This window comes from Gorilla gorilla, chromosome 10 (genome assembly GCF_029281585.2).
Source record: "Gorilla gorilla gorilla isolate KB3781 chromosome 10, NHGRI_mGorGor1-v2.1_pri, whole genome shotgun sequence".
Lineage (NCBI taxonomy): Eukaryota > Metazoa > Chordata > Mammalia > Primates > Hominidae > Gorilla > Gorilla gorilla.
Window position 1 is genome coordinate 59343989 of NC_073234.2, and position 22369 is coordinate 59366357.

The 22369-nt window shown below is 38.1% G+C and overlaps 1 pseudogene; it reads right to left on the minus strand.

Moving 5' to 3' along the window:
* Positions 1-202: 202 nt before the first annotated feature.
* On the minus strand, positions 203-22041 carry LOC101138411 (tetratricopeptide repeat protein 5-like; annotated as a pseudogene).
* Between the last annotated feature and the right edge of the window lie 328 nt (positions 22042-22369).

Genomic DNA, 22369 nt, shown 5'->3' on the forward strand with positions numbered 1-22369 from the left:
GGAACCAGGCCGGGACAGATGCACACAGACTCCACGCAGTCGCGGGGGCGTTCAGGAGCATTTTCCGTCTACTGATGCTTGAGGGACTGGGCAGGCTGGGCCCGGTGCGCGCAAAGGTGTAGTGCAGGGATGCCAGGTGGGCGTGCTGTCGGCAAGGAGCCAGTAATGGTTGTAGTTAAATTAGGGAAGTGATGAAGGCTAATTAAAAAGCACTTAGGCTTGGAAAACAGGAAGCAGAACTCCGCAGCGGGGAGGCGACAGCGTGGCCGGCCCGGCGCCAGCAAGAGTCAGACTGCTGGGAGGGTGGGGGCCTCGCCAGCATGGGCGCCGGGCCAGCGCCCCCAGCCTGCACCGCCGTGCGCAACGGCGACCGCTGGGCAGGGGCGGAAACGCCGGGCTCTGCAGCTTGCCCAGCGCCGCGCTGCTGCTGGTTTCCTCTTCCTTGCAGATTGTGTTCAAACCTATTGCTAATTGTGTCAGTAAACAACAGACACAATTTTCTCTTTGCAGAGAGGTTGGGCAGCGGCGTTTGAACGTTAAGCAAAGCCTTTCCATTCACCTTTAAAATAGAATCAAAGGCTGGACGCCGTGGTTTATGCCTGTAATCCCAACACTTTGGGAGGCCAAGGCGGGAGGATCGCTTGAGCCTAGGAGTTCGGCCTTGGCAACATAGCAAGACTCCTTTTCTATAATACAAAAAAAATAAAAAAATTGGCCGTGTGGGCTGGCTCGCACCTGTGGTTCCAGCTGCTCGGGAGCCCAAGGTGGGAGGATCAGCTGAGCCCTGGAGGTGGAGGCTGCAGTGAGCCGAGATCGCACTAATGTACTCCAGCCTGGGTGACAGAGCGAGACCCTGTGTTAAAAAAAAAAAAAAAAATTTGTGAGGAGGTAGGATTAGAGGTGGTGGCGGCGGTGTCAGAAGCTGTTGGATGATGGTGATGGGGGCGATCACAAAATTCTGACTCTTTGATTCTGAGTTTGGTTAGTATGCTAGCTTTTATTTCTCAGGTTTGATTAGTAGCTGAGTGTGTGCCAACTAATTTCCAGATGCTGACATCCTGTTTCATTAGCTTTTTTTTTTTTTTTTTTTTGAGACGGAGTCTCGCTCTATCGCCCAGGCTTGAGTGTGTGGCGCAATCTCGCATTCACTGCAACCTCTCTCTCCCGGGTTCAAGTGATTCTCCTGCGTCAGCCTTCCGGTAGCTGGGACTGCAGGTCCGCACCACCACGCCGGGCAAATTTTTGTATTTTCAGTAGAGACGGGGTTTCGCCATGTTGGCCAGGCTGGTCTTGAACTCGTGGTCTCAAGTGATCCGCCCACCTCGGCCTCCCAAAGTGCTTGGATTACAGGTGTGAGCCACCGCGCCCGGCCTCCAGTAGGTGTTTTGAGGTTTAGGGTGCTGAGTTATGAACTACTAGACTAGTGGGATGCCCTCTTCCTTGGACACCTTGGAAAATGCTGTCATTGTTAGGTAATTAGAGAATCTACTTGACCAAATTCTCTGTATAAGGCCCAGTCAAAATGATCATATTCTAGTTTTTATGAATACACCAGTGAATTTTAATCTTGTCAAGCAAACAAAAAACAAACATATATTTTTGGGTTATCAACTACATTTCTTTACTAAAAGCTCTGAAGTTAAAGATAAGCAAGCCTTGATTTTCCACTGGGAAAGCCATTTGGAAGTTTACTATTTACATACATGTAGCATCTTGTTGGACAGAGGTATAAACCCTGATGTACTTTCAGAAATCCTGTAATACTGTAAAAATGCTGTAAAGACCACGGAGAACATTAAACATACGAATCCAGAAAGTGAAAGTAGATTATGAGGCAGACTTTTAATAAGCATATATTCAAGTAATCTACATGAGGGCAGAGTTTTTGCCCATTGAATTCCCTGCTTTATCCCTAAGTGGGTCTGGAACAATGTCTGGTACACAAAAGGACTTCAATTAACATTTTTTGAGTAAGTGAACGAAGTCTGTGCTTATCTCTAAGGTAGTTACTTAAGATGCAAGAATCTTATTTCAATAATGGTGTTATCGTTCAAACTATTTTTCAGAAGGAACTTTTCTTTAGGAATTTCCTTTAATACTAGTCCCATTCCTTTACAGCCATACTTTGATTTTTACATCAAATCAATGCATTCTGAGTGAAAGAGTTTACGTGTATTATTTATCAGACATAGAGCCAAATCACTTTCTCAGTTCATTCTCAGAGGCTGAATTTACCATCCTGAAGGTTATTAAAGAATGCCATAGGCGCTAAAGGCAGGTCTTCAAGAGGCATGCCAAAATGTTTGCATTAATAAAGCCTCATTGCAAAACTGTCTAACTTCCTGAGATGAATGCCTTGAAAGGAATAGAGCTCATCTGATTTTTTCTTGTGTGTTTGATAAAAAATCAGTTCCATTACTCATATTTATATTATACTCCTGGAAAGAGCTTAAGTGCTTTTGATTTAGTAAAGAAAGAGGGATAAGGATTGTTTATTCTTTACCACTACTCTTCCAAAGATTTTAAGCTAGCTGAGAATAGAAGCTATTTCTTCCTATTGATTAAATTTCCATTCTCTTATCATTTTATCCATTCCTATTCACTTCCAGAAATTTCAGAATCTTTTATTTCCCCATGCTTTAGAAGTATGTTATATATTTAAAATTTTTTATTTCATATTTAAAAATATTTTGTAGTCTATTTAGATTAAAGAGAGCAGATTCAACATATAGCTATACTCCAAATTCTACTATAATGAAAATAAATGTTTTTTTTTCCCCAGGCATTTCAGTTTCAAAATGTGTATCACTTATGAAAATATGCTTAAAACATACATGTAGAAACGTAATGAATTGTCATAAAATAAATCCTATGTAACCATGATCTAAATTAAGAAAATGTACATTATCAGTATCTTGGAAGTTCTCCTGGCTGCCCATTGCTAATGAAAGCTCACTCCCTCTCCACTAAAGATAACCAGTATCTTCTTATTTTTGGTGGTGATTACTTTGTTGTACTTTTCCATCCAAGTAGGCATCTATTAACACCATGGATTACTTTTGCTTATTTTTGAACTTTACAGAATTATGCATAAGGTATATCAGAGATTTCTTTCTATCAACATCATGCTTATATGATTTATCCATGTTATTTCTCTTCCTTGCTTAGAATTCCATTGTATAAAAGTTGACCACAGTTGATCTGTTCTACTACTGATGAACATTTGGATTGTTTCCAGGTTTTGGTTATTGTGATGTGTGATGCTATGATAGGAACACTTTAGTAGGTGTCTCCTTGTACACATGTGCCTGTATTCCTGTTAGTATATAGCTAGGAGTGGAATTGCTGGCTCATAGGGTATGCAATTTAGACTCCTGACAACACCATAAGACAGTTTCTCTTATTCTGTACCCTTGACAACAGTGGGTATTTTCAGTCTTTAAGATTTTTATATTCTTATGGATCCTGCACATTTGTTCTTCCTTTTCAAAGCTGTTTTCGCTCTTCAGGTCATTTGCATTTCTATATGAAATTTAGGATAGGTTTATCCATTTATACAAAAATATTCTGCTGCAATTTTGAATAGGCATGCAACTAATTTGTAAGTCAATTTCGGAAGAATTAACATTTATTATTGCCATGTATTTTTCTTTTACCTATGTTATAAACTGCATTATACATAGTTATTAGTTTTGTTTAATCAGTCAATTATTTAAAAATATTTATTATTTATTTGCATCAAGATATAATGTACATACCGTAAAATGCATCATTTTAAAATGTATATTTCAGTGGTTTTTAGTATGTTCGTTAGGTTGTGTAATCATCACCACTGTCTAACTCTAGAACATTTTCATCACCCCAAAAAGGAACCCCATACCTATTAGGGTCACTAATTATCTTTTAAAGAGATATAAAAAAAATTATATTTACTAGTATAGGTAACTCTTTCAGTGCTGTTCTTTTGTGTAGATTCATATTTGCATCTGGTATTATTTACCTTCTGCCTGAAGCAAATCCATGAATATTTCTTGTAATGTGTGTCTGCTCGTGATAAATCTACTCAGCTATTTTACTTTAATTTGTGAAGGCTGTCTTCACTCGGTACAGAATTCTAGGTTAATAATTTTTTCTTTTAGTACTTTTTAAAATATTGATGCACTGTCTTCTTGCCTTGCTCACATTCTTTCCAAAGAGAAATCTGCGGTCAGTCTTAGCTTCGTACGTAAAACATCTTTTAAAAAATCTGACTGCTTTATTTTATTATTTTTTTCTTTTGGAGAGGAAGCCTCACTCTTGTCCCCCAGGCTGGAGTGTGATGGCGCGATCTCGGCTCACTGCAACCTCCGCCTCCCAGGTTCAAGCGATTCTCCTGCCTCAGCCTCCTGAGTAGCTGGGATTACAGGCTCCTGCCACCACGCCCAGCTAATTTTTTTTTTTTTTTTCTTGAGACGGAGTCTCGCACTGTCGCCCAGGCTGGAGTGCAGTGGCGTGATCTCAGCTCACTGCAAGCTCCGCCTCCCGGGTTCACGCCATTCTCCTGCCTCAGCCTCCCGAGTAGCTGGGACTACAGGGGCCCGCCACCACGCCCGGCTAATTTTTTTGTATTTTTAGTAGTGACAGGGTTTCACCGTGTTAGCCAGGATGGTCTCGATCTCCTGACCTTGTAATCTGCCCTCCTTGGCCTCCCAAAGTGTTGGGATTACAGGCGTGAGCCACCGCGCCCGGCCATGATTTTTGTATTTTTAGTAGGGACGGGGTTTCACCATTTTGGCCAGGCTGGTCTCGAACTCCTGACCTCAGGTGATCCGCCCGCCTCGGCCTCCCAAAGTGCTGGGATTACAGGTGTGAGACACCACGCCCAGCCCTTATAAATATTATTGAGCTTTGTTCTGGGATGCAATTAAGTTACTGGAAACAGTTGATCCTTTCAAACTTTGGGCATTTTTTAGGCAGGGACAGATTGGCATTTAGTATAGGACAAGTTATTTTCCATTATTGAGGCAAAATCCTTTTGAGTTCTCTACCCAATGCTGTGTCTACTAAGAGGTTTTCAGTTTGACTCATGGGCACAGACGCTATTCTGGCCTGTGTGTGAACACTGAATACTGTTTCCTCTAAGCCTTTTGGATGGTTCTTTCCTTGGCCTTGGGTAGTGTCCTTTCATATGTCTGCTGATCGCTACTTTGCTGAATACTATGTAGAAAAGGACCCTCTGCAGATCTCTGGGATTATCTTCGTTCAGCTCTTTCTTTTCTGACCCTGTAAACCCTGTTTGTCCTGTTCTCCCTGGGCTCTAAGCTCCATTTCCTCAACTAGAGCAGTCCTCTGGGCTCTGCCTGGCTTTCACCTCCCTGTTCTGTGGTCTACAGACTAAATTCAGGCAATGATAGATGTATCATATTTGATTTTTATCTCTCAGAGACTACTCTTCTTTGTCTGATGTCAACTTTTTTGCAAGCTCCTTTTTCATATACTTTGTCTTTTTATTGTTGTTATATTTGTCTCATTATTCTTTTAGATTTTCTACATATGCAGTCATATTGATTGTAAAAAATAAAAGCTTATTTCTTTCTTTGCAATAGGTAGGTCTTTTATCTCCTGGCTCCACTGCAGTGGTTAGCACCTCCTGTATAATGTTTAATAAAAATATCTGTAATAGGTATATTTGTCTCATTTGCATCTTAAAGGGACTGCTTTCAACATTTTACCATTTGATATGGTGGATATTGTTGTTTTTGATAAGTAGGTTTAAGATTAGGAGCATTCCCTTCTATTTCGAGTTTGCAAAGATGTGTATGTGTCTGTGTGTGTGTTAAGTTGTAAATGGATGTTGACTATAATCAAATGCTTTTAATGCAGCTATTGAGATAATGAAATGATATTTCTCCTTTATTAACATGGTGAATTACACTGATTTTTTTGAATAGTAAACCAACCTTATATTCCTGGGATAAATTCAACTGGGCTATGGGGTGTATTTTTCTTTATAAAAAGTTGCTGATTTGGTTAGCTAATAGTTTGCTAAAGGTTTTAACATATGTGTTAAATTGGCCTGTCATTTTCTTTTCACATAATGTCCTTCCTTGTCAGTTTTTTGTAGTAAGGAAAAGCTAGCTACATAAAATGTGTACATAATTGTTCTGTTTTTAAAAAAATTTTCTGAAGGAGTTTGTTTAAAATTGGCATTATTTCTTTCCTAAATATTTAGGAGAATTTACTGTTTGGTCAGGCATTTTTGCTTTTTTGGGAGAGCAAGGGGAAGGTTTAAAATGCAGATTCCATTTTTAAAATATAAGATTGCTTTCTATCCTTCTTGTTTCAGTTACAATAGATGTTTTTCTAAGATTTGTACATTTTATATAAATTTTCTAACTTATTGGCATAAAGTAGTGCATAATTTCCTTTTGTTATCTTTTTTATACCTAGGTAACATTTGTAGTGATGACTCTCTTTCTATTCTGATACTTGTTATTTGTATATTTTTTAAAATGAATCAGTCTCACTGGTTTTTGCTCAATCTTATTATATTAGTTCTTTTAGTACCAACTTTTTGCTTTGTGGATCTTCTCTACTGGATGTTTCTTTTCTACTTCATTAATTTCTGCTCTTATATTTATGATTCCTTTCCTTCTGTTATCTTGGTTTTATTTTGTGCTTTTAGGCTTATTGAGATGGAAGCTTACTTGATTTTTAGTTTTTCTTCTTTCCTAAATATGTGTTTAAGATTATATTCCCTCTGAACTCAGCTTTAGCTGCATCCCACAAATTTTGGCAAATGGTATTTTTTTTTGTTTTCATTCAGCTAAAAATCTACTCTAACTTCATTGTGATTTTTTCCCTTTTAGTTATGAGTTATTTAGATGTTTATTACTTAATTTCCATATATTAGGTAATTTTCTGTCTTTTTATTGATTTCAAGCTTAATTGCACTGTAATCAGAGAACAAACTCAGTATGATATCAGTGCTTTGAAATTTTTTTAGACTTGCTTTACAGCTCAGCATATAGAAAAGTTTTGCAGATGATTTGTGTTTTTCAAAGGATTATTTGTTTCACAGTTGTTGGGTGCAATTTTCAATAAATGTGCATTTGGGCAAATTACAGTCTTCACATTTATTTCATCTTTCTTGATTTCGTGTGGTGTTTCAAAATCACTACTGTGAGTGTAGATTTATATTTCTCCTTGTAGTTTTGTCAAGTTTTGCTTTAAAATTTTTGAGGTAATGTTACATGCATACAAATAGGGAACTGTTTGCCTTTCTGGTGGGTTGATTCTTTTAGAATAAAGTATGCCATTTATTTCTATTTTTTCTTTAATAAGCTAACATCAACTTTCTTTGGATTAGTTTTTGCATTGTATTTATTTCACCTCCTTTCGCTCTTTCTGTATTCTTGCAGTTCAGATATATATTGCTTATACTTTTTTTAAAATTCAAATTTGAAAATATTCATCTTTAATTATAGAACTTATTCATAGACATTTATTGTAATTATTCATGTACTTGGGTTAAAAAACACTTTAGTTTGAACATTTTAGTGTGTGCTTTCTGTTTGCCCTACCTCTTTTTTGTCCCTCTTTTTTTCTCTTTTTTTGTCTTTCTTTAGGTTCATATTCTCCCTCTAGTTTGGAAGCTACATATTGTTTTATTAGTCTTTTATTACATATTACAACATACAAGCTTAGATTATAAGAGTCTAATGCTAATTGTTGCTCTTACTCTTTTCTCAGATAATACAAGAAGTTTAGGTCACTTTAACTTTAGTTTTATCAACTTGTCTGCTATTGTTGTCATGAATTAATGCTGCATATATTTGAAACTGTAGAAGACATTATTATGTTTTACAATAGTTTTTATAGTCAGTGTTCACTTGGATATATAAATGTGTTTACCATTTTTTCCAGTTTGCTATTTGTCTTTTAACATTTTTAATAGTATTTTTAAATCTTAGAAATGTTTAATTTTGTTATTGGCTGAATCAGTCATTTTCTTTAGGCCTCTGAGTCTTGCTTGGGAAGGCTTTCCCACACTGAGATTACAGAAATACTGCCCATATTCTTATTTTTAATATTTAGACTTTTAATTCATCCAGATTTGTTTTCCTTTGTGGTGTGAAAGTAAGGATCTGACTTAACATTTTTCCAGGTGGTTAGCAAAATGGCTCAGCCCTAGTAATTGACTATCCTCTTCTTTTGACCTGCAATACAACTTTATTATATAATCATTTCCTTTTAAACATGGGCCTTCTATTTTCTTGCCCCTACTATTTTACTTACCATGATATGCAATAATTAATATGGAACTACTGTGTGACAAAAACACTGTCTTGTAGTCTATAAGGATGGGTCATTATAGTTGAATAGGAATCTGATGGTTCTGGTGTTTTAATCACCAAACGTATATCCTGATAGAGATAAGCAGCAGAGCTCTCTGGAAAAAACTGTGGTGTAGGTGAAAGAGATTGTCCTTTCTCCTTTCTTCTGAACAGCTTTCTAGATCTCTGGGGTTCCAGGGTCTTCAAGTAATCCCAGGCTACACAGGGCTCTTCCCCAGACCTGTTCTCTTAGAGCAATGTCTGTTTCTCTGAATCTATTTTTAAATCATTTCTACAAAATTCTACTCTCATAGGGTCTATGTTGGAAATCCTCTGAGAAAATAATTTATACTAGGGCAGTGATGACTGAAGAAGGTTTAATGTAGTCATAGCAAACGTGTGGCGTTATAACAATGGGCCTCCTCCTGCACCTAAAGTAAGTGGTCATGGTGTACTTTTCTGCTGATCTTAGACTTGACCTGAGAACTCGTTCCAAAACAACACTCCAGGATTCCTTAAAACTTCATCAGAATTTTCATGTGGGTTGGAATTAGTGTTCCACCCCTAGAATAATGTTTAATTTTCCCAGGAGAAACAGGCACTGAAGAAATGGGCTGTGGTGGTGGCTCTGTTAGTTTCCCAAGGCTGCCACAACAAAGTCCCAAAGACTGCATGGTTTCAAACAACAGGAATGTGTTGACTCACAGTCTGGATGCCAGAAGTCCAAGACCGAGGTGTCTGCAGGGCCATGCTGTCTCAGGGATAATCTTTCCTTGGCTCTTGTAGCTTCTGGTGTTTGCTGGGAATCCTTGGTGTTTTTTGACTGGTAGATGCATCACTCTAGTCATATGGCTGTCTTCTCCCTGTGTGTCTTCGCACTCTCTTCCCTCTGTGTGTGTTCAAATTTCCTATTTTTATAAGGAAATCAGTCATATAGGATTCGGGCCCACTTTAATGACCTCATTTTAACCTGATTACATTTGTAAAGACACGGTTTCCAAAATAGTCACATTCTAAGGGACTGCAACATGAATTTTTTGGGGGAGTGGCAGACGGGGAGAGACACAGTTCAACCCATCATAGTGACACTCAAAGTTGTAGGTGAAAGCCTATTTATCTATGTTTAAGAGCAGTACTGTTAGAGTCAATCAGTCCTGTACTAAAACACAACATCGCTTGACAGTGGAAAAGCATTGAAGATAGTCATTATCATTTGTGTGGTTAAAGGGATTCTGGGCTGAGAGGCACAGTGCAGAATTAAACTCTTGGAAGCGTCCTGAGGACTTAACAGGATTATTCATATTTGCTGTTATTTAGTTCTATTTTAAAGAGATATGGAGGCAATGTGTATGCCTCACTAAATTATCCTTATGTCTTTCACTGCAGATACAGCAATGCAAACAAGAGCTAGGTCTGAATGCATTGTCGCATTTCCAGAACATGTGTTTGTTTGTTTGTTTTTAATGAACCTGGCAAGTATTTGAAGTTATGAAGGAAGAATCTAGTTCTTTTGTATTGACTTTTTGGTATCACAAATTATAGGTCAACTGAAATTTATCAGCACAGGTTCAGCAAGCTTCAGGTGTGATTTGAGTTCATCTATGTGAAATGAACAAAGTCAGAAAGTAAATCATGAGGTAAGAAATAGTACTTACTAGGCATTGCGAGATCTATTTGGTCAGCAGCTTAGTTGATTCATGGTTAAAAAAACATATTAGACTGTGCTTTATGAGGGATTAGCTTCTTACTGCTTATATGAAGTAGGCATAATCTAATTTTATTATTAGTGCAGAACAAATGTGCTAAGCCTTGAAAGGTGTGCTAACCCAGATATGGATGAAAACTGTTCTTGAGGTTGAAATCGTTTGATGTTATTTGGGAAAAGGTTTCAAGTGATTAGTCAGACACCTGGGTGATGCCACCCAGCTATTTACCATTTCTCTAGTAGTTAAAAATAAATTCAATATTGTTTCTTTATTAAGGAAAGTGGGATAGAAAGGCTGCCCTGTGTTAGCCACATTAATATAGTTATAAATGAGATTAACAGAACACACTTATTGAACTCTCATTAGATGCTAGGTTCTTTGTCAAGGGCTTTACGTGGATTATTTTATTTAATTCTCGAAATTGACAACTGAGATATATTTTTATTCCAGTTTACAGAGAAAATAAGAAATTTCACTAAGGCCACCACTGGTAAGTTGTGGACTTATGGACAGTCTCTTAACTACAACAGTACAGCGATGTCTCTTATTCTGCAGGTGATTTGCTATGGCAACTAACTAAAAAAATTGTTTGATTTGTAGCAGGCTTGGAGACTATATGGCATGGGGGAGTGTGCGCACTTTGGAGTTACACAGTTCCAAGTTTAAATTTCAGTGCCATCTCTTGTGCAAAATTCTTAATCTACATGAACCTCAGATTTCTCATTTTGTTTATTTAAAAAATTTTTTTTTCTGTCAACTTTGCAGAGAAGTAAGATTTCTTATTTTAAAATGAGGGCAATGATACCTCTCTTGCAGAATTGCGAGGATTCAATCAGATTATAATTGTAAAGTGATTTTAAAAAGTTTGCAACAAAATGTTTCCTATTCTTTCTCTCAAATTCTTTTTTTTGGCTGCATGATTATGTGATCTGATTTCCATCATTGTAAATTAAAACCCATTTCCAGTTGAAAGAAAAGTTGGTGAGCTAAATCTCTTTTCTGTCCCATCACTGTAGAAGAGAGAACTGTCAAGATTGTTCAGCATTTTAAATAAAACCACCTTTTTGTAGGAGAGAGATTAGTGTAAGATATGTTAAAAGAGAGGTCATAAATATTCTAAAAGCAAATAGGTGCAGAGCTCTTGTTCTGGGGAGCTACATTAGGTTTCTTAATTTTGTAGGAGAGGAGCCTTAATATTATTTCCTTCTCCTTTTAATCTTAATCTGCACATATTTCAGAAGGGTCATTCACTGACCTTTTTTAGCCAGTCCTGCCTGATTAGAGAGAAATTAAGTTTGGTTTTGTTTGACAACCTCAGGACAGCCAGAAAGATAGGGAAAAGGAGCCCACAGATTCTTGCTTTAAGTTTACAGAACTTTGTAGTTCTGCTTAAACATTTAGATTAACAATAGGGAAGATTTAAAAATAACTTTAGATTTTCTAGTGTTCAAAGTCTTTACTGAAGCCATGTATTCTGAAAAAGTTATCACTTTATAATTAAAAGTATCAAGCCTGGCTGCAACCTTTAAAAAACAAACTTTACATGGGTTACAATTTTTGTTTTAGTAGCATAAAAACTAGTGGATTGCCTTAGATATGTCTATCACGTAGTGTTCTGTAATTTTTCTCCCCTGTAGAGTTATTATGTATGCATGCTTACTAGTTCTGTTGTTTGACTTACAGATACCTATCTTTGGTTTCAAAATGTGTGTGTAAGCATTGCTAGGTGGTGCTAACCATCTATAATTATCTCTGTTTCTTAATAAAGAAATGGTATTGAATGGTCAACAATTAATTGTTTAGCAACATAGGATTTTCAAGCAAGCTGCTGCTTTTTAGAATCAGGGAAAGGAAAACGTATCCATGTACTTGGTCTATCATTGGGGCAGAATTTTGCTACCCATAGCTCTTCTTAACAGCAATGGATGCCAGCAGGTTTATGACTTTATCTCTAGAGTTATTGCCCCAAGAAATAGTATTTCAAATGCAGCTATCTCTGTGAGATATCTCCATAGAGACTCTCTTTTACTTTGTGCTTTGAAATGTATATTATTAATGTACCAACCCCTCTTATGACTAATGCTGTCAGTGACGTAGACAGCAGAGGTGTAAGGTATATCAGTTAAAATTTTAAAAAACTAAAATATTGAATGAAAACAGTGAAGTCTGCTGGAAATCATACCAACATCTGGTGCTCAAACATTTTTCAATATCTATATATTGCCAGAAAATAAGAAATGTTTGAGATCATCTATAGTGTCTTTTGGTTTGGTAGAGGAATTTTTCAGCCAAAGACAGTAATATAAATGCCAAACATTTTCTAAGTTGTCTTAGGATCTGTGAAAGTCTCAACTTAGACTTGTTGTACAAACAAGCACTATTTTCTCCAACATACATTGCTTGAGAAGTGCATTTTGAAAAAAAGTATGCTACAAACCGACATGTTGGAGTAAACATGTGAAAATGATGCATGTAGCAGTTACAGTTTTGTTCTGCTCGACACTTGACATATAATTTTCAGTAATCTTTAGCGATTAGCCTCTGATGTTTCTTAACAAGGTCTACTAATCTGAATCTTTTTTTGGGTGCCTTGGAGTTGTAGGTTATTGTTTTTAGACACTTGGAATTACTGCTGTTCTTCTGAGGCCTGTCTGAAGAGGGGCTGGCTTTGTTAATTTCTAATGCAGCAGCAGTAAGAACAATATTTAGCACTTATGAGGCTCCACTTCTCAGTTTCAAAGCACTTTACAAATATCAATTAATTGCGTTGAATGGGGAGCTCTGCAGCTGCTGAGAGAAAAAAAGAGCACACAGTGATTGGCTCATTATCATTTACAGCTGTTGAAAAATGTTCTTCAAAGAAATAATTACAGATTTTCATATATATTTAAAGAAAAAAGGAGCAGGCAGGAGGCTACTAAGGGTCTTCTTTAACAAATGCCTCTTGTCTTTCCATTCTGTTTCGAGAGCAGCAGCTTTATTGTGAATAATTATCCTCTCCTGGACAAAAAGAAAAAAAGCGCTGCAACAGCCCCTTCCCTAAGAAAACGCAAGACAGTAAATCCTCTTTTGAAAAATAATCTCAATTTCACCAATTTTGATTTGTTTAGAATTTTTGTTTCTTAGTGGTTGGACTGCTGCTGGACTTTGCCTAATGCAGCCTTATTTAACGTCTGATCCAATGTTGGCTTTGTCCAGCTTTAATTATGCACGAAAACAGAACAAGTAGACAATAATGGATAGTGCTTCTCGCTTTGTTTCCAACAGAGCTTTATCACCATATGGGCGCCAAAAGAAACTATCTGAACTGTCTCCCTGTCACCAGGAAGAGATACAGGCAGTCCTGGCCATAGAAACAGATTTCCGTTTCTTTTCTTTTTCATTCTTTTTTCTTTTCTTTTTTTTTCCCCCTTCTCTTCTTTTTCATAATGTGAATCTCCTGGTCGAGCAGATAAGCTGCTAATTCTATTAATTTTCTTATCAAAATCAGCAAGGGAAGCGAAGCTTCCAATTTAGTGATTTATTATCCTGAGCAAGCTGTGCGGAGTATGCCTTTCATATTCTGTAATTGGCACTAGAGGGGAAGAGACTTTCAAGGGAGATGCACTCAGCAAACCGTTTCCATTTCAATTGACTATTGAGCAAACAAATGGAGTGTCCTTTCATTGGCTTAAATCATTTAAAATGATAAAGCTAGCAATTCTGCATTTGAATGTATGCCAGTGGATATCTGTGTGTGAGATGCTGACCCCTAAGACATTAAAATATGAGCATAATAACATCTCTCTATAGTATTTGCCATCAATAAAACATCCAAGTGCAATACGTTAATTGACATGCAAAAGGCCAAAATTGATCACACATGTAATCTGACCCTTATTGTTATACCGCCCCCAAAGGCCTTTGAAATCAACATCTTTCCTTTGCATACTGAGTATTGAATATTTTGGTATATGAAAGTTGGCTGCATAAGCAGTGGACTCTGATGTTTTAACACTGAAATAAAAACCAGTCTCAAAGGCAGGAACATTATCAGTTTGAAAGGAAAGAAAGTGGTGAGGAGTTGGATGCCAGGAGTGAGTGGGACTGATTGAGACATAGAAGGAAGACTAGGTTTCAGGTGGGAAAAAAAGTTGCTTTCTGTTTAGTGTCATTTGAAAAGCTAGGGAAGGCTCCTCTGCTCCAAATATTATCCTCAGTAAAATAGGAACTTGAATTGTAGGTATCCATTTCTTTTTATTTAAGACCACACTTTTTTAAAGTAAATTTTGTATAATAATTGCCACCAACTAGTTTAATGGTTGCAAATCATGCTGCCTACATTGCTCTACTTAAATCTAAGAGCAAGGCACTAGTGCCCCCATTATACAGATAGTGCTTAGAGAAACTTGAGAGTTTAAGTATCATACATAATGCTTAGATGCTTGAGAGGTTAAGTAACTTGTCTGATTTTACTTGGTTAGAGTGTTCAAGCTGGGAGTCGAATTCAGCGCCATGAGATACGAAACTGTTGTTTTCTAATCACTGTATTAGTCTTCCTCTAGCCTTGTATTTCTGGGAGAAATAGTATCCTTAGCCCTTAAATCTTAAATATAAATCACGCCTTGAATTGCACCATACCCAAACCCTTGAATTAGGTTTTTGTACTAAAAACTTCAAGGATAATTTATTTTAAAAATTGAATCTTTTTTTCTCATGATATATTTCATGAGAATGATGATATTTTGACAATTTGGAAATTCCCTCCTAATTCTTTGGGATGTTTTCCCCTTGCATTTCCTGGGAGGAACAAGGTAGGGGACGATTTTCCCTTGCAGAGTGCTGTCTATAGTGCCGATGGCTGGGAAATGTACTATAGGAGTGTGCACAATGATTTAGACATTTGTTTGGGCTTTTAATCTTTTCTCATCTACACGTACCACCAAAATAAAAACCAGTGAAGTATGTACTCTATAAATCTGCTTGTTCTCTCACTCCTCAGAAATATTTCAGAAAGAACTTGACACTTGTAATCAGAACTGGGCTTAGATGCAGCCTCCTGTTGAGTCAGCGATCCCGCCTCTCTTTGTTTCCTATTTTAAATAGCACAAAAATAGTACAGGCCAGAGGTTATGGGCTGGGGAAGCGCTGCTGTTGGAAGAATGTAAAATCTACTTGTGTGCAATGAGTTTCCCCCGACTTCAAGTGTGTGGATTATTGAGTTAAGAGAAGAACAAGTTAAGAAGACAGTTAGAAAGCGTTGTGCATTAGACAGGTGGGGAGAAGCTGCTGGGCTTCACGTGGGGCACAGCAAAAAGACAGATGGACTGTGGTGATGATGCAGTGCAAATGCTTGGAGAATATAGTTGCAAAAGACCTCAGGAGATTATTTGCAAACAGAAGTGGCTTGACAGTAATTAGTAAGATTTCAGTTTAAAAAAAAGACTATGTTGGAACTTATTAAGAAAAAAGAGGAAAAGCAGATAATAATTATCACGGGATAATTCTCTGGGATGCTGGGAGATGTGCAGTATGTGAGAATAAAACCAATAGCCCAACGTGGGGAAAGGAAAGAGGGAAAAGTGAACCAAAGAAATGGGGACAAAATAAAACTATACTTGTGACAATTTTATTTATGAAACACTCTGTGTCATGTAACTGTGCTATGAGCTTTCCATATATTACCTCTTAAGATTATTTCCATTTTTTTGCATAAAGAAATTGTCTAGCTCTCATTCTATGCTCTATATTGTTTTAATAATAATTAAGGACATAATAAATGTGACATCCTAGAATTTTTGATTTTTTTTTTTTTAGTGGAATACAAGCTATAAAAGCATGGATATTGTGAATTAACAAGAAGTATGTATGGGACAAAAAAGTTTGAGAATACCTGATGCAATACTGAACCTGGTTTCAGTAATGAACTAAGATGTTATAAACTCTGGTTACTAATAGTATAGTTTCAGTGAAGTCACAGTAATTTTCTGATCTTCAATATAAGATGGAATAAAACATCTTCTATTTACAATATTTCAAAAGTAAATTAAAACTGGCATTATAAAGACAAAGCCTAATTTTGAAAAAGGCATTTTCTGAGACAAGTCATTTGTATTTTAAAGTGACCATATATATGTTTTTTAAGGTTGCTTGATGCTTTATAAAGCTATCTAGGATAAAACTAGAACTTTGTTCTTCATCTCCTTCCAAGTTTTCACCTGTATCTTCTGTGTACAAAGGTGACTTTGACTTCAAAGGGCAATGGGAATTGAATCTGGTATGAAAATGGGATGAGGAAATATACAGTCTTTCAGGAAAAGGTCATTACATACTGTACAGAAGCTCAACTTTTATTTTGATTAAATACTTTTTTTCAGTGCGATTTACTAGCTAATTACTTCCTCAGCTTTGTGGCTTTGCGAGACTTAACCTGATCTATCATGTCTACTGAAGGACTTAGAAGCCTCAAGGTTTGTGTGCTTTTATGTAAAATTATTAATATTAATAATAATTAACCATAAATTGTAAGTAGGGTGGGCCAGATGGCCTTTTCTTCTTTCAAAAACATCTTTATGTTCTTAGTTATTCAGAAGGTAGAGGTGATAATACAAAGACACAAGTGACATTTTAAATTAAATTATTGATTTTTGAATGAAGCTTAAATAATTTACTCAACAAGGGGACTGACTTTCACCTGTACCAGATTGAAAGCTCTAAATACCATCTGCTTATATCAAAGTAAAACTTTTTGTCTGTTTGTAGTCATGCTGAGTTTGGGGCTCCTATTGGCCTCATTTTTAAGAACCTCACCCATTAATCATTAGTATTAGTTGGTACCACTGGTAATTAGTCTTTTAAGTTGCAACCAGATGGAATGTATAAATTATTAGAAGTTTCCTGCCGGGCGTAAGTGTAGATGATTCATGGGCCCATGGCATTTTCCTGTGCTCTGTTCCTGATAGGAAAATGTAAAGAGTATGCAGTTGGAAAGACTAACCTTCACACTTTGTCTTGATTTCAACAATTGCTGACTGTTACTTCTGGTGTATCTAGAGACACAACAGGCTGAGTTCTTTTAAAGTTATTTTTAGACTTATTTTTACATTTTAAAATTATCCCCCACTTCTTTTGGTTCCCTATTTGATTCTTCTTTCTTTAATATCAGTAGCATGTCACTCCAGAAGCAGTCTTGTCTGTAGGAAATGTAATATTGCTAGGAATCTCCTTGCTGTGGCCAGTGGTAGGGGAGTTGTGGGTAGAGAGAGTGGGAGGGGCGACCAGATTCAATTTTTCTCAATGGGAACTTAACCTCAAATATATGTGTCCTCTAGTTGTAATCCTAAGCTCAGGCACATGTGATCTGGCATATAGATTAAAGGAAAGAAAGTTGGCCATGAGGCTTACGCTCACTTTCTTGTGCCTTTTTCTTGTTGTTCACTTTCCTGGCAAAACCCTTCTCCTAGATAAACCCTAGTAGTCACATACGTTTGTCCATGCCTATATTCAAGCAGTGAAGCATTTCTGGAGAAAGTGAGATAAAATATTGGTAGGAGTATAAATTTATGATTACGATGTAATTTTTGATGTGTAAATTAGACAGAAACCCAACTTAAGCTAGCTTAAGCAAAAATAGAAATTTATTGGCTTATGTAAGTAGAAAGTTAAAAGAGTGGTCAAGCTTCAGACATGGCTGGGTCTAGACATTCAAACAGTATCATCAGGGCTCTGTTTTTCTCTCCAGCTTGATGACAAGATGACATTGAGCAGCCTTAACTAACCTTACATTATCTTTATACTTTTTTTTGAGATGGAGTTTTACTCCTGTTGCCTAGGCTGGAGTGCAGTGGCGTGATCTCAGCTTGCTGCAACCTCCACCTCCCAGGTTCAAGTGATTCTCCTGCCTCAGCCTCCCAAGTAGCTGGGATAACAGGTGCCTGCCACCATGCCCTGCTAGTTTTTTTTTTTGTATTTTTGGGAGAGACGGGTTTTCATCATATTGGCCAGGCTGGTCTCGAACTCCTGACCTCAGGTGATCCACCTGTCTCGGCCTCCCAAAGTGCTGGGATTACAGGTGTGAGCCACCACGCTTGGCTTCTTTATACTTGTAATACCAGTGAGAGGGAAAGAACATCCTTTGTGATAATGGTAATGAAATTTTCAGGCCTGACTTGGAATGGCCCAGCTTGGGTCACGTGCTTATCCCCTGTATTAGTTCGTTCTTATTCTGCTAATAAAGACTTATCTAAGGCTGGGTAATTTATAAAGGAAAGAGGGTTAATTGGCTCACAGCTCAGCATGGCTGGGGAGGCCTCAGGAAACTTACAATCATGGTGGAAGGGGAAACAAATATGTCCTTCTTTACATGGCGGCAAGAAGGAGAAGTGGAAAGCTAAGGTGGGGGTGGTGGGGAGCCCCTTATAAAACCATCAGATTTTGTAAGACCTCACTATCACAAGAACAGCCTGGAGGTAACCGCCCCCATGATTCAATCACTTCCCACCAGGTCCCTCCCATGACACATGGGGATTATGGGAACTACAATTCAAGATGAGATTTGGGTGGGGACACAGCCAAACCATATCATCCCTGGACCAATAACTCAAGTCTTTGTCCTATGTCTAGGTGTAGCATCACAGTCCAGGCTAGATCCACTTAAATCTCATGGGCTTAGCAGGCATAAAATAGAGTGGGGAAGGGGAATATTCATGTCAATATTGAAACTCAAGGGTGTTCTCAAAGCTGCATGACACTCCTACTACAACCTTCTGATCTGAGTTGCACTTCCATTCCTAACAGCAAATATTTCAAACCGTCTTCACTGCTATCTCTGAACTCTCCCCCATCTCATCCCAACTTTTTCTCTGATGCTTGACATGAATAACTTTTCCTTCTATCTTACAAAGAAAGTTGAAGTGAACTGAGGGAAAGCCCCACCATCAATTTCCTGCTGCCCAACAATTATGCAAATGCGAAGGCTTCTATTTGCATCCATCCTCTTCTCTTTTGTTACACCGGAACAGGGGCTTCTCTGTCTATTTATGGCCAGTGCCATCGTCTGTGCCTTTTCCTGCCTTCTAACTCTAACCCTCTCTTTATTTATTTCATGCACATCGTACCACATTCTGCTACCTGGAATTTACATTCCTTCCTACATTCCCATTCTCATTCTCCTTTATCTTTTAATAAAACTCTCAATTGGTCATATATTCCTTATCCAATTTCTGTCTTAAAGCTTTCCTTCTTTCAAAACCAAACTTCTTATGAATGATAACAATCCTTGCTATCTCCATTTTCTCACTTCCCACTTACTTCTCAACCCACTCCAGTCTAGCTTTGGTCAAAACAGCAAACCCTCTTATGTCCCTTCTGCTTTAAACTCTTCAATGTTAGTGCATTGCTCTTAGGATAAACATCCAAATTCTCAAAATGACTTAGAAGGTTCTAGACAGTCTGGTTCCTAGGGAGATTTCCAGCCACATCTTGCACCGCACTTTTCATTTCACATAATCATCTTCTTTCGGTTTCTCACATGTATTGCAGTCCACCCTTTGTATCTGTGGGTTCCATGCTGCTAGATTCAACCAATGGCAGACTGAAAATAATTGGGCAAAAAAAGCGTCTGTACTGAATATGTAGACTTTTTTTTTCTTGTCGTTATTTCCTAAACAATATAGTATTACAACTATTTACATTGTATTATGTATTATAAGTAATCTAGAGATGATTTAAAGTATATAGGAGATTGTGCATAGGTTATGTGCAAATACCACACTATTTTACATTAGAGACTTGAGCATCCTTGGATTTTGGTATCCTTGAGGAGTCCTGGAACCAATCTTCCACAATACTGAGGGATAATCATATATCACATTTCTGGCAAGAACTAGCTGGTGCGTTCAAACAGTGTAACTCAGGAGAGTTTATGAGGGACTATTTACAAGGATATGGGAAGGGTTAAGGAAAGTCAATAGAAGATGATGAAGCATCTGAAAGCTTAGTTACAAAGAACGTAGGTCTCTGTAGATACAAGACGCAGGAATAATTACAGATCCCTCAGATGCCGCTAGCTGTAGCTATAGGATAAAGCTTTTTGAGTGACTACCCAACTGGAACTATGTCTTAGAAAGAAGATCACAGCTATAGCCAACCCAAGGCCCATCAGGAAAATAAATACCCTAAACAACTGACTAAAAGTAAGAAGAAGCCAGAGGGCCAAGTATATGGTTGATAGCTAGAGGTTAACCTTTTGGGGTGCAAGGCAGGGTAAAGAAGGGTAGAGAGTGGATTAGGAAAAGCAACAGATAATTTCCAGCTCATTCTTACCACAGCAGTTTTGTACATGCTGTTCCTCTGTTTGGATGCTGTTTTTGAAGGCTGGTCATCTTCAACTAGTTCATTCTTTTTCATCCTTCAAACCTTAGATTCATGTGTCTTGTTTTGTATAGAAGCTATCTTTAACCAACTAATAGGCCAAGATCCTTCATTATGGAGCTGGATTCTCTCCTTCTCAGCACTGATATCAGTTTGTAATCATCCTGCTATTAGTGTGATAATTTAATCAATGTATGTGTCCTCCCTATGGCTCTATATTCCATGTGACTGGGGATTATGCCTGATTTAACTCATAGTGGAATCCCTAGGCACTAACACACAACACCTGGTATATAGTAGGAACTCATTAAATTCCTGCTGAATAAGTACATATACTGAAAATGTATGCTATAGTCTGAATGCTTGTGTCCCACACCAAATTCATATGTTGAAGTCCTAACCCTTGAAGTGATAATATTAAGAGGTGGAGGCTTGGGAAGTGATTAGAAGATGACAGTGGGATCCTCATAAATGGGATTAGTACTCTTATAACAGAGACCCAAGGGAGCTTGTTTACTTCTTCCACCAAGTAAGGGTGCAGCGTGAAGACACTGTCTGTGAGGAAAGGGCCCTTACTAGTCACCAAATCTGGTGGTGTCTTGATCTTAGCTTTCCCAGTCTCCAAAACTGTGAGAAATACATTCCTGTTGTTTATAAGCCACCCAGTCTAAGGTATTTTGTTATAGCAACCAGAATGGACTAAGACACAATGTAGCATGCTCAGTGGCTTGAGCTCTGGGGTCACCTTCTGTCCAGAGGCTGACTGGGCAGCACCCATCACCACAAGGGCCTAGATGGGCTGAGCACAAGCTTCCTAGCTCTGTAGCTTTTTGTTCTTCATGCTTCCCTTGCTATCAAGGAGGCTGGCTCCTCTCTCCAGGAATTCCAGGAGTTGCTCTTGTTGCCAGGGCTCTGGCCAGGCAGGGTCCAGTGTTGCAGCTCAAGAAAAGTCCCCAGGATCTTCTCATTGCTTGTTCATGTTTCTGCAACATCACTGTGTTTTCGATGAAGGTCAGGACTGCTGGAAGCTGTCCTGTCAACCTTCTCTGCTTGGACCTAGGCAGAAGGCTTGCTGGAAGATCTTAGGGTTCTCACTGATACTGAAGTGAAGAGAAAAGTATGTATTCTCCAGAATATGCTAGGAGCGGCCATGGTGCAAGTTCATCTTCACAGCCAATTTAGCCTATTGGTCACTGTCGGTGACATGATAAAAATGTTCATCTCCAATGTTAGTCCACAGCTGGTGAAGCACTGGCAATAGGTTTTGCAGGGAGACATTATTCTTGCAGCTGCAATACCCACTTTTCTCCAGTACCCCTCACCCAGCTGGTTTCAGGCTTCCACCAGCTCAGGCTCCAGCTTCATAGCCTTTGATAGAAACTCCTCAGCCTTAGAGACACAGTCAGGAGTCATGTTCAGTGCCTTCCCAGTCAGCATCTTCACTGCACTTTGCCCTGGATTAAACCCACGACTTCCTCCATCTGCCACAGGGTCTTCAACATCTCCTCCAGGGGCTTCTGTGTCTCCTCCTGCACATCCTATTGCTTCCCCCCAGCATCCTCAACACTATGTGTCTTGAAATTGCAGTCTTGAAATGAATAGAGCTGATCCACCAGTTCCTGCAGTTTCTGTGAGATCTGCCTGACTTCTTCCTTTTCATTAGCCATCATTTCCCAGCTATCATCATTAATTAATTAATATGCAATCTGGTAAGTGCAGTGATTAGAAATGGATTTTTCTGTGAAGTTAATGAAGCTTAAGCTTCAGAACTCTCGCTCCCTGGGCCTGTTCCAAGGCCCTGGCAAATTGTTCACATGGTCATATGTTTTTGTAAAATATGCAAATGTTAGCTGTTTTAATCACACTCAAGTAAAAGCGTGCTTTCTCTCTACTCTGACTTCCCATGAATCTCACTTCTGCTTGTGTTAAATAATGTTAGACTAGCAGTGGGCATTTTTGGGATTTCAATAAGGGGAATGGAGTTGAGGATGCATTTTG